The 12,519-nt window shown below is 36.9% G+C and overlaps 1 long non-coding RNA gene across 1 annotated transcript; it reads left to right on the plus strand.

Annotated features, from left to right (window-relative positions):
- The first annotated feature begins 8,002 nt into the window (after positions 1–8,002).
- On the plus strand, positions 8,003–9,614 carry LOC131424626 (uncharacterized). The gene is made up of 2 exons (XR_009227976.1): positions 8,003–9,315; positions 9,501–9,614. It is a non-coding gene; the product is annotated as an uncharacterized LOC131424626 (long non-coding RNA).
- The last annotated feature ends 2,905 nt before the right edge of the window (positions 9,615–12,519 follow it).

Here is a 12,519-nt window from a genome sequence, read left to right on the forward strand (position 1 = left end):
TAGCTTTAATCTTCAGGTCTTCTGTAACGAACAGTGTCTGACACAGAATTGTTTATGTTGGGTAATAGTAGCTGGTCGTGACTTTATCTTTCAGGTCTTAGTGATCATAATCATGTCTCTAAGAATTGCCACCTCAGCTGAAAGAAAGGGCAGATTTCCCCCAATGGTGCTGTTTAATCTTTTTAAAAGCAAACTATGATAGATTGTTCGTAAGTCATATCCACCCATGCATAAACTACTTAAAGCACAATTCTCAGTTACATCTTTTTATAACCTTGCATTATGACCACATACCCTTTAAAATCATACCAGCTTTTATAAGCTACAAGTATTTTTGCCAAATAATTAAGAAATGATTCAAGGGAAAAAGTGCTATTAAGGCAGTCCTCTGAATCTGGAAAGCTGGTGCTCTCTATACCAAGACTGAATTGACGGTTAGGAGATGGCATTTTGTAGTTGCAGTAGAGATTCAGAATTTAGGATTTTCTGTGAATGTGCTGTCAACATCAGGATTCCAGAGTTTGTCATTTGTGTCTTCATAATGGTTTCTTTTTTGCATTTAGTATTTTGTGTACTGTTTTCTAAATAAGCAACTTTAATTTACCATCTTAGCAATAAATGGTAAGCAGTCTAAAGATGAATGGAGCCTTTTATAGTGATAGCATCTTTGAGGAAGGCTTAAATCAAAGTTGACATCAATATTCAGTGTTGCCAAATACATTGTCTTTACCTCTAGCATGACAGGTAAACTTATAATTGATTATTTTTATCAGTACATTGGCCAGGCATGGTGATACATGCCTGTAATCTCAGCAACTTGGAAGGGTGAGACAGGAGGATCACGAATTTGAGGCCAGCCTCAGCAACTTAGCAAGACCCTGTCTCAAAATAAGTCTGGGGATATAGCTCAGACTTATCAAAGTTTAATATCAGTGTATTAACTTGCCTATTTTACTTGGTATTTTACTTTTAGATTTTCTGTTACCTGCTCTTTGCTAAAAACAAATTTTGTTTTGAGTCCTTAAAGTGCTTGGCCTATTTTCTATGAACTCATATAACTAACAAAATATTAGGAAAATAAAAACAGAGAAATTTTAATCTTTGAAAAGCACATTGACCTAATTCATAAGACCCTGTGAAGGCTACTGTTACAAAAACTGACCTGTCTTGATGTTATCTTGTCTAAACAGCCTTAAATTAATGCACCTATAGTTAGCTAATTAAACAATATAAATGTATTATTAGTAAGTACATCTCTTTTGAGCTTATTACATCAGTTTTACAAGGTAAACACTAATGTGCATACTCCTAAGGTTAAGACCATCCAGTTGGGATTCCATTAAGGTAGTTTTGAAACCAAGTTATCATTAAATGCCTGTGATAGGAAGCTTCTAAATGGCTACCAGTGACACCCACTTCCTGGCATTTGTACCTTTGTATTACCTCTTCATAGTGAGTTTGAACTAGACCCACTAACATGGTCTTGATGAATAAACTGTGGCAAAAGTGTATGGGATCTCACTTCCAGGATTAGTTAACAAAAAATTTGATTTCCCTTGCTGGGCACAGTGGTCCATGTCTGTAATCCCAGCAATTCTGGAAACTGAGACAATAGGATCACAGGTTCTAGGTCAGCTTCAGCATCTTAGTGAGACACTGTCTCAAAATAAAAAACTAAAAAGGGCTGGGCCTGTAGCTCTATGGTAATGCATCCTGAGTTTAATCCCCAATACCAAAAACAAAAAAAAAAAAAACTCTTCTTTACCCTTGTCTACCTTCTTATTCTCTGAAATGTTCACTTTGATACACACTGTCCTGGTGAAAGGCAGGGGAATTAAAGAGACCTGGCCAACAGCCAATGAGAAACTGAATCCTGCCAATAGCCATATGAGTGAGCCTGAATGCCCACGCTCCTCCGCTGCCAAGCCTAGAGATGACCTCAGCCCCCAGCCAACACTGTACGTGCACACTTATGAGATCCTGGCCAGGGAACTCAGCCAAGCTGTGTCCAGATTCTTAACCAAAAGACTGAGATAAGTGTTGAATGCTTTAAGCTGCTCAATTGGAGGGCAGTTTGTTACCCATAAATAAACAATACAATATCCTCTTTTTAAAAAATCAAAAAAGACCCTCAAACTTCCCTTTTTCTTGATACAGCTTTAGCAATTTAAGATAAATGTTCTACACAGTATTTTTCAGCCCTGGCTGCACATTAGAGTCACCTAGTGGGTACCTGGAATTTACCCCAGAAGTGCAGTTTGAATTAGTCTAGGGTCTGGATGTCAGTATTTTTTAGAGTCCTATAAATTCAGGTAGGTAAAAGAATCACAGATTTAGTAAGATCAATTTATTAAGGCACTTTCTGAGTGCCCAGTGTAGGAACTATGAGGCTAAGCAGGATATGGAGCTCACCCTGCCTTCATAGATAAGGAGAGACATCAACATGTTTTAAAAAAAAAAAAAAAAAGAAAAAGAAAAATCCAACATTGTAGCAAATGCTCCAATAGAGTTACAAGGTGATGTAAGAAGCTCATAAGAGGAAACTCCCTAACTCAGCCTGATGAAGTCAGAAAAGATTTGACAGAGAAAATGCTTAAGCTAAATATAAAAACTAGTCAGCAGGAACATGGGGGAGTAAACATTCTGGCCCAAGGAATTAAGGCCCACAATTTTTGGAGAATACAAGGAGATGATATGTTTTTGAGTAATAGGGCAGGAAGAAACTCCACAGGGCTAGGGGGAGTGTTGACAGAGAGTAACCAGACAGTAGCTGCAACAGTCTAGACATGACAATGAGACAGACCTATGGTCTTGGCAAAGGGAGAGTTGAGAGGCAGATTGATTTGCTATTCCAGATGCACAAGGATAAGGCACAAAGGAAGGAGCTGGCACTGACTCCCAGATTCTGGCTCAGTGCAGGTGCAGGTGGAAGCCTGTCACCTGGCAGCCAATGAGGAGATGCAATGCAAAAGACAGGGAGATGCACAGGTCAGTTTCAGACATGTTAAGTTCAGGGCCTCAGAATAAACAACTGGTTGTTGTTGGCACTTGAAATGAAAACCAAATTGCTGTGTCACTTGCTAAAAGAGCACATCTTTCTGGATGAGTTGAAAATAATCAAGAACATAGCTACTGTTAAGTCTCTGTGTTTGGTGATTTGCTGTCGGATTTCAGTAGGACTTGGAACATTTTGAGAATTAGTTGTACTGATGTGTAGAACCCATTTTATTTCATTAAACCACAGAAACCTTTGAAAGTGAAGCAGAAATGCTGCCTTCCACTATTTCTTTTTAGTCCCCTCGCTATAGTTCACTCACACTACAATCTTCTTAGATATATTTACCCCATGTAGGCAAGTAAAACCATTGGTAGAGTTTTCAACTGACATCAGATTGTATTGTGTCATGAAGTGGAAAAGCTTGGCTGTTGACATCCACATATCTTCATTATGATCAGGTCATAATAATTTCAAATGAACATTATATCGAGTGCTTAAACACACTAACTCTGTGTATCAGAGTGAAGTTACATGTTCCTATTGTGAATCCCTGACATGAAAAGGTATGTTTTCCACAGTTTCAATCTGCTCCCTATTGTAGGTGGGGCATATTTTTTCATTTCTCCTTTTTTAAGGGACAAAGGTATCTAGTATTCTCATTATTTGCTTTGGATAAACTGACACTTAACTTTTAAAACTATTTTCTTCTTCAATCCGGAAAGCTTACATCCTTTGCAAGAGGAGGCGGCACAAGGCAACACATCTGGATCTTACTGTGAAAAAAAGGATTACCAGGTCTCCATGTTGAGCCTTGAGACTGGTGTAAAATAATGCTGATGTCCGATTGACTTGTATCTCATATGTACATCAAACCTGTAATTCAACTTGGCTGCCTCTGGGTCATTTTGATTCCTTCCAACAAGAACATTAATGAAGTTTATGTGTAGCGCCCAATTCTTATTCCTTCCTCCAACAACTGCCCCTACTGCATCTAGTGAAGTCAAAAGCTGGACTAGGTGATACAAATCCAGATCATTACTTAAGCACAGATTGTGTAGGCTATGTTCTTCTCTAATTCTTCAGTCTGGTTTTTGGATGGCATGGCTTTGAAAAGAATGCATACTAATTACTGTCTTGAAGATAACATAATAAAACTCAGCTTATTCATGCCTTTGTTCCTACTTTTCATTCTCCTTTTGACAATGATGAATAATTCAGTTACATTGTAGTTTTGCTTAGAATCTTGGTTTGCCTCCATGGATTTTCAGAATATTCCAGAACAAATAGTCCTTCCTTAGTCTTTTTATAATGGCATGAGACTGATTTGGAAACATGCTAAAGTTGATTTGAACCCATGTTGGCAAAAATATGAAAGAATATAAGCCAGTTGTTCCCAAACTTTTCTACACATTAGAATCATCTGGCTATCTCTAAAATTCCAAATCCCAGAACATTAAATCACTATTTCTAGGGCTAGTACATAGGCATTAGGAGTTGTTTTACTCCCCAGGTGCGATGACATGATATGAGAACTACTGATTTGGACAAAGCTGTCAATTCGTGCTTGCAGGAGAACACAGTTATGGCTTTTCCTCCTTTGCAATCCGATCCTGCTCTTGGTGGGATGTTTTTGGCTGTCCAACTTCCTCATCCTCTTTATTCACTTGATGAGCAGAGACTTCTTGGAGTATGAGCCTGAGCAGGATCGCAAACACAAAAAAGAGGATTCCATCACCAAAGGCAACAAAACATCAAGGACCACACATATAAAAGAGATGACTGTATTTTTTTGTTGTTGTTGTTGTTATTTATTAATACTTTTTCCTGATATCAAAAGTATTATATCTAAGACTTCTATTCCAATTTCAGATACTGAGAGCTTCTTAAGCACTTAGTTTTTGTGAAACTGTAGTCTACCTGGATGACTTTTGTTATGCTTTGGGCAATTATTTTAGATTTCCTACTTTGAGTTATAATCAAATACAGCATTAACATCTAGAGAGGGGGTATTATGTGCATTGAGTGAAAATTGTCCATTTGCCTTATCTAAGGAACACTATTTGACACATAGATAAGTATTTAAAATTTTATTTTCTGTGTATACACAGCTTATTATTTATTTATGTAAGCAATCCCTAGCTGTCCAGAAACTGAGGAAAGTGTGATTTTAAGCATAGCAACAATTGTTTACTCATACATAGTGAATTTACATGCTTGATACCCTTTTTCAGAACTTAGCATTATGCAAATAACTATATGCTGGCTTATAAAAATTTAAAACTAATAGTGTAACTCAATAAAATAATGACTTTGTTATATGTATCTTGAGATAGGTAAATTAAAGCAAATAAAATTACAATTGGAGCTACTAGATGGCTGCAATTATCTGAATAGGTATGATCTTGACTTTCATGAATTAACAAGTAAGCCTCTTACCATAAGTATTTCACTAATTTTAAAACTTTTACTTAATTTGTGGTTAAGTGTTCAATTAAAACCATCTATACTGGCCAGATGTGGTGGGGCCAGCAGATCAGGTGGCTGAGGCAGGAAGATTTCAAGTTCAAGGCCAGCTGGGCAACTTAGTGAGACCCTATTTCAAAATAAAATAAAATGGGGAGGTAACTTGGTAGTAAAGCACCCACAGGCTCAATAACTAGTACCAAAATAAACAAACAAAAACCATACACTAATATGTTAATAATATGTAAGCTCTAGATCCTGTTCTTACTTTGGTCTTCTCTTTCTTTGATCATAATGATCCCTGAGGAGTGTAAAGGAAGGCACACAGCTGTAACCTAGGATCTCATGATATTCTTCAGGGAAAATCTTCAGAGAGAAAGTTTAGTTGAAAACTGCATGGCTTTTTAACTCAAGATTTTTTTAATATTTATTTTTTAGTTGGACACAATACCTTTATTTCATGTATTTTTAAGTGGTGCTGAGGATTAAACCCAGGGCCTCGAAGGTGCTAGACGAGTGCTCTACCGCAGAGCCACAACCCGGCCCCAATCCAGTTTTTTGCTGGTATTATATGTTATAGCTTGATATTGTCTGTCTGTTGACCAAGATTTGTATTAGGATCATGACCAAAAGAGACTTTAAGGATATTGTATTTTCAGTAATTAAATGTTATAGGTTTTCATCCAGGGCAGACGGAAGGGAGATAATTTGATGACACAATAACCTAGTACCCAACTAATTCAGGGACATGGAGGAAAAGTAGGTTGATTAAAGCTTAAGTCAAATAAATTATAGGTGGATGTGGCTGGGTTAGTTAAGGTTTGTTTATTTTTATTTCAGAGAAGCAGACTTTTTCTAAAATTAGAATCAACAATGCTAGTGGAAGCAGGAAAGTTAAAGACAGGCTATTAGGTATAAGGTCAAAGTAGAGTTGCTGCTCTGTTGCAGCTCTAAGGACAGGAACATGCCCCTTTGTCTCAAGTACTGCTTCTGCATCATTAACATCAGCAAGTTGTATCAATTGAGAGAGAGAAACAGAAAGAGAGGAGAGAGAATAAGGATACATACATGCAATTCCACCACCAGCCAAAAACCCATAAATCTTTGAAACTCTCAAATACTCATGACACAGTATAGCACTTTTGATGCACTTTGAAACCCTCTTTAATTTTTAAGTACATTTGAACACTTAATATGTATTCAACAGAAGATAATAAGTCTAATATAGAATCACTATTCTTTTTTATCACAAGCCTATTAGACTATGATTATGTATGTGTGTGTAATACATGTATGTACGTAATGCTTAGCATACTAACCCTTGTAAGTTTTTAAAGGTGTTTTTATATGAAGTGTTACATACAAGAAAGCAATAACATGCACAGTCTATGAATAGCTCTAAGAGTAAATATTCCTTTTAACTGCCACTCATAGGAAAAAGAGAAGGAGGTAGTAATCTAATGGTTTTTTTGTCTATTCTAAGGTAGCAGGTGCTGTCTGACACAGAGATGGCCATTTTCATGCCGATAAATAAAAAGTAGAGTATCGACAGTTGTACCATTGCTTAAGATTAATGTCTACAAGTACATTTCATTAAGAAAATCTATATTTAGTTTTAAACCATCTCTGATTTCATTTCTAGAATTCTAACACAGCATGAAAAGTCCATAGAGGGCAGAAACTGTATCTTCCATTTATTTTATGTACTTCCCAGGGGTCATTGCAATGCTAGCCAGATGTGAAGTCCCATTGCTTTGATACTTTGGAGTAAAATTATTTGTACAAATAAGTACAATTTCTCAGATAGCCAGAACTTTAACTGTTCCTTAATCTTAAGCAGGTGGCAAAGGTGATTTAGTTTAGCTTAATACTTGTTCTGTTTTGAAAGCTGCTTTCCTGAAAGAGAAAATAATAATTTGAATGAATCAATATAATTCTATGTTTTCTCCTCAGTTTTGTTTTTTGTTTGTTTGTTTGTTTGTTTTTACTGCCTTACTCCTTTGTACATGTCCTAAGAATGGGGAATATTAGTGTATTTGTGAGGCCTATTTAAATTAAAATCTGGGCCATTTGTTCTCCTTTGGACATGGAAGACAAAATAGATAATATGCTGAGAGATGAGATGATTATTTCTGATAGACCTGTATGTGCTTCAAAGCATGGCCTGATTTTGCTGTAAGTTAAGTTGCTGTGCACATTTTGGCCTTATGGCCATAAGTTAATTTCAGTATCTTCCTGTTTTGGGGGGCTTTGTTCAAAAGCTTCACAGGAATAATCAAAATGTTTATCACACTATTCTGAGTTAGCTGAAGTCTTGTTCCTGCGTACACCAAATGACCACTGGCCTAATGCAGTTAACATGAATACTTTACAAGTCATCCAACAACTATTTCAAGTGTTGAGGAAAAGGTACTTTAATTGAAATTTTTCTTAGGCAGAATCAGGCTGGAAAAGAAGACTACTTTTTGTGAATTCAACATATTACCCACACCACTATTCATTTTATGCCTTTGTTCTAACAAATGTGTTCTTTTTTTGCAGTGAGAAGATTCTTATGATTTATTTTCCTTGGGGATTGTAATTTTCAAAAGGTGCTCTTATATATATTACTACCTTATTTAAACTATTTGCTTCCCAGATGTGCAGGTCTTTGCACAAAGCACAAGTCTCTTATGCCCTGAACACACAAAAGGAGCACTCTCTGCTAGATTTCCCTTTAATTTTGTTTTTCTGTGGTAGTTTTATGACCCTGTGCCCAGCTTCTTTATAGACTCACCTCTCACAGGACACAATTCTCTTTAATGTTTTCCATACTTATAGAAAGAAATACTGTGTTAGCAAACACCAGAAGAAATTTTCTTTTAGCTGCATGACTTTCTATTGGTTGGATACAGAGAGAAGACCCTTAAAGTGTTTCTACAGAACTGCCTAAAGTGTCTTTTTGACTGATGTCTTTTGTGGTTTTAAAATATTTCTTGACAATATTTCTGGGGTAAAGGCTTTTGATTCTTTTATGAATATAGAAGATATTGAAATCAAAAAATTGGAATTATATCTAGGAAAAGTTGCCAGTTTCCATGGTGGGGGTAAGAAGTTACTCAGGCAGAGGAGTCTCATGTACAACTGGTGTCTAAAGATTAAACTGGCAGCAGGCTAGATCCAGAGACATCTACCTTTCCGCAATGTTTTTCCAGACTGCTCTCACCGTGATATTTTTCAGCTCCCATAACTTATTTTATAATATATAAGCGAGAATGGACAGGTGAGTCAAAATAAAATGCTTTTAGCAGCAAGTATAGAATAATTTGCCCTGATGGAACAGCAATGACAGCAATGGTTGAAATTACCATGAAAGAAAAAGATCTTGGATATGTTTTCTTCCCTGTGGAGGAGTTAGAACTCTTCAGGTTTTGTTCATCTTGAGGTTCCAAGTACAGCTTTTGTTTCAAGGAATGCTAGTGTTCCAATGAACAGAATTTGGGAAACACCAAGTTAAGTGATTAGTAAGAGGTCATCAAGTTAGAATATAGGCTAGAGCAGCAGGTAGCAAGAATGACAGTGGAGACCCAGTTTTTAATACCTTCAAGAATAGAATAGAGAGTTGTCCATGTTCTTCCCTCTGAAACATGATTTTCAATGGAGGTTGTCCCTGATGGGGTGGAGAAGAATCTCTGCTGGGTTTGGTCAAATGCCTTTTCTACCTCAATTGAGATGATTCTAAGTTTTTGTCTTTCAGTTTGTTAGCATAATGAATTCCATTGGCTAATTTTCTAATGCTAAGCTGACTATGCCCTCCTGGGATAAGACCCACTTGCATGATGATATCTTCTTAACATCTTGTTAGATTTGATAAGGTACTTTGTTTAGAATTTTGCATAAATGTTCATGGGGAATATTGGGTTTTAGTTATTTTTTGTTGTAATATCTTTGTATGATTTTTGGTACCGTAGTAATGTTGGCCACAGACAATTAGTTGGGAAGTATTTTCTCCTCTATTTCTTGGCAGGATTGAATGGAATTTTTATTATTTCTTCCTTAGATGTTCCGGAAAATTTACCCTAAAGCCACCTGAGCTCGGAGCGTTCTTTGTGGGAATTTTGCAAACTACTATGTTCATTTCTTTAACCAATAAATACCCTCAATTCCAATTCAATACCACAGAGTTGATTTTCATTTTCATTCTTTCTGTATTTGTAACTCTCTACTCTGACAATGAGAAACTCGTCTCCCATTATCTTTCATGTATTTCCTTAATTAATGAAGGTTCCTGTAGGTAACAAATATTTTTCACTACTGCTGTCCACTTCCCTGCACAAATGTCCTCGTTATCCTCCTTGGGCTCTACTGCAGCTGCTCCTTCCTCCCCTCACCCCACATGGATACACTCTTCATCCCGCCCAGGTTGAGACCCATGTTAGACTGCCCCATGCATGGGCAGCCTCCTCACTGTCTCTTCTCATCCACTTGTGAAACCCTATTGCCAACTAAGTGTGTTTTATTCAACTTAAATTCCATGTTATCCATGAATAATTGGTAAATAATAAAAATTTAATCATTAGGACTAAAAAACTGCATTTTTAAAAGGACATGTACTATACTGATACTGTGAAAAAGGTGTTATCAGAATTGCCTGAGTTTACCTTCTAATTCTGCTGTTCACTTATTGTCTAGTCATGGACAGAGTCAGTTAATTTCTTTGAACTTTTCTTTCCTCATCTGTTGAATGGCATGATGATAAAATAATGATAATATAATCATGAAGATAGAAAATATATGATGCCCATTGTGCCCCAGGGATTAACTGAGGCCCTGACATAAGTCATATGATCTTCAAAATGGTCTTTTGAAGAACTTACCACTATTATCTTCATTTAGAGATGAAAAAGCTGTCATTTGAGATCCATACTATTATCTTACTTGTTTTACAAAAGAGGAAACAGCATAAAGAAATATTTCATCCAGGGTCATACAGCTGATCACTAGAGGGATTGGAATACAGATACTGTGTCTCCAGAAAGCAATGCTGCCTAACAGGTGTGAAAATCCCTGTCTGCTATGTAGTGGAGTCTAGTAAATAATAATCATTTTAATATGTGATAGCTCTGAATCACTCTTGCCAGGTCTGTGACATAGGAAGAATCATGGCACTGCCCAGTCAGACTGGGGAGGATGCTCCATTTTCAGCTTGAATACAATTGGCAGAAATTTTTCTTACTAGCTGGAGTTTAAAGTCCTCTCTGTCTATTGCGAATTGGTGAAGGAGGCATTTTTAAGTAGAAGGAAGGCACAATTCAGAAATAGGTTATGTGCTTAAATCTAAAAGAAAAAGATGAGGGCTGGCGTTGTGGCTCAGTGGTAGTGTGTTCGCCTAGCAAACTCGAGGCCCTGGGTTCAATCCTCAGCACCACATAAAAACAAATAAAAGTATTGTGTCCAACTACAACTAAAAAATAAATATTTAAAAAAAGAAAGAAAAAGATATTCCCAGTTGATAGAAGATGAGAAAAGAATTAATGGTACCCTGGAGAAAAAGAATAAATAAAGGACATTGGAGCTGGAGAAAGTAGCCCAGTGGTTACAAGGAGAAAACAGAGGCTTGAGAAATAACTATGATTCCAGTTCAGCATTTGAAAACAGTCAAAATCCCACAAATGCATTAAGTTGTAATGATTCTGTGAACCTGCCACATAATAAGTGCTCAGTATATGCTTGTTGAATTGATATGACAATCCTTTAAAAAGCTAACCTTTATGGAGACTAGGAAAGAGGATAACACTTCAAAATTGTGGAGGTTGGAAAGCACACAGGTACTGACAGCAGGCTGCAGAGGGCTAGGAAAGCTGAATGGAAACTTGATTTACATTACAAAATTCCCCCAAGACCCAGGTACCTCTGGAAAGTGAGGGTGAAGATGAGGTTAAGTCTTCTCTGACAGTGTGTTAATGAAGCAATTATTCTTTTATCCCTTTCCCACTTTGCACAGCCACTGCCCCTGACCCTCTCAGCTCCCAGACTGCTAGCTGTCAAACCAACATGCTCCTAGCAGAAAAATAGAAAGAAGTAAGATACTGACATCAGGAACTTCCCAAGAGACTGAACTAAGATCTTGACAGTGGGAATCCCCCCAAAAATGAACTCAGCTAGATTGCCCTACGGTGAAAATTGCATGCATTGTGCAGAGTTCCTAATCAGCTTTTCTGGTGGACAATTTTTGGTTTAAGCAAAAGAGCCAGGAACACCAGAAAGGTACAGAAAGCCTCTGATATGACTGAGACCCAAACACACTTGGAAGAAACAAAGGCACTTCCCAAAATGTGAACCATCATTAGTATTCTGTGATAGCAAATATGAATGCAGTTTAGATAAAGTGGAAGATAGATAGAGAAGCTAAGAAAACATATATATATAAAATAGGAGAGGGGGAAAAAAAGAAGTAGACCTCTCCAGAAGATTTGATAACTAAGTCATAGGAATTCCAGGGGGCGGAAAGCAGAAAATAGAAAAAGAGAAACTACAAAAAAGTAATTTAAGAAAATATCTTAGAAGTAAAAGGCATGTCAGCCAGCACAGTAGTCTGAAATAGACCCACACAATATCATATCATATCATGACTAGGGACAAAGAGATAATCCTATGATATCCAGAGAGGTTGGGTTGTTTCAAAACAGGATCAAGAATCAGAAAGGCAGCCAGATGTGGTGGTGCAAGCCTGTAACCCCAGCTACTCGGGAAGCTTGAGATAGGAAGATCACAAGTTTGTGGCCAGCCTTAATAACTTAGCAAGACCTGGTCTCTGGATAAAAAATTTTAAAAGGGCTAGAGATGTACCTCTACAGTGGCAAAGTTCCCCTGAGTTCGATTCCCACTACCAAAAAACAAACAAAAAACCCAGAATGGCACCCAAATTTCTCAAAATATAATGGTAGAAGCTATAAGACAATAATACAATGCCTTCAAATTTCTAAAGAAAAATTATTTTTCATTTCAATAATGTGCCCATTCAAGCTTTGGAGACAAAATGTTAAAATATATCTTCCTTGCTTCCTTTCTCAGGAAAC

This window comes from Marmota monax, unplaced genomic scaffold, assembly GCF_021218885.2.
Source record: "Marmota monax isolate L192 unplaced genomic scaffold, Marmota_monax_Labrador192_F-V1.1 WCK01_AAM20220418_F8-fsc00037, whole genome shotgun sequence".
Taxonomy (NCBI): Eukaryota; Metazoa; Chordata; class Mammalia; order Rodentia; family Sciuridae; genus Marmota; species Marmota monax.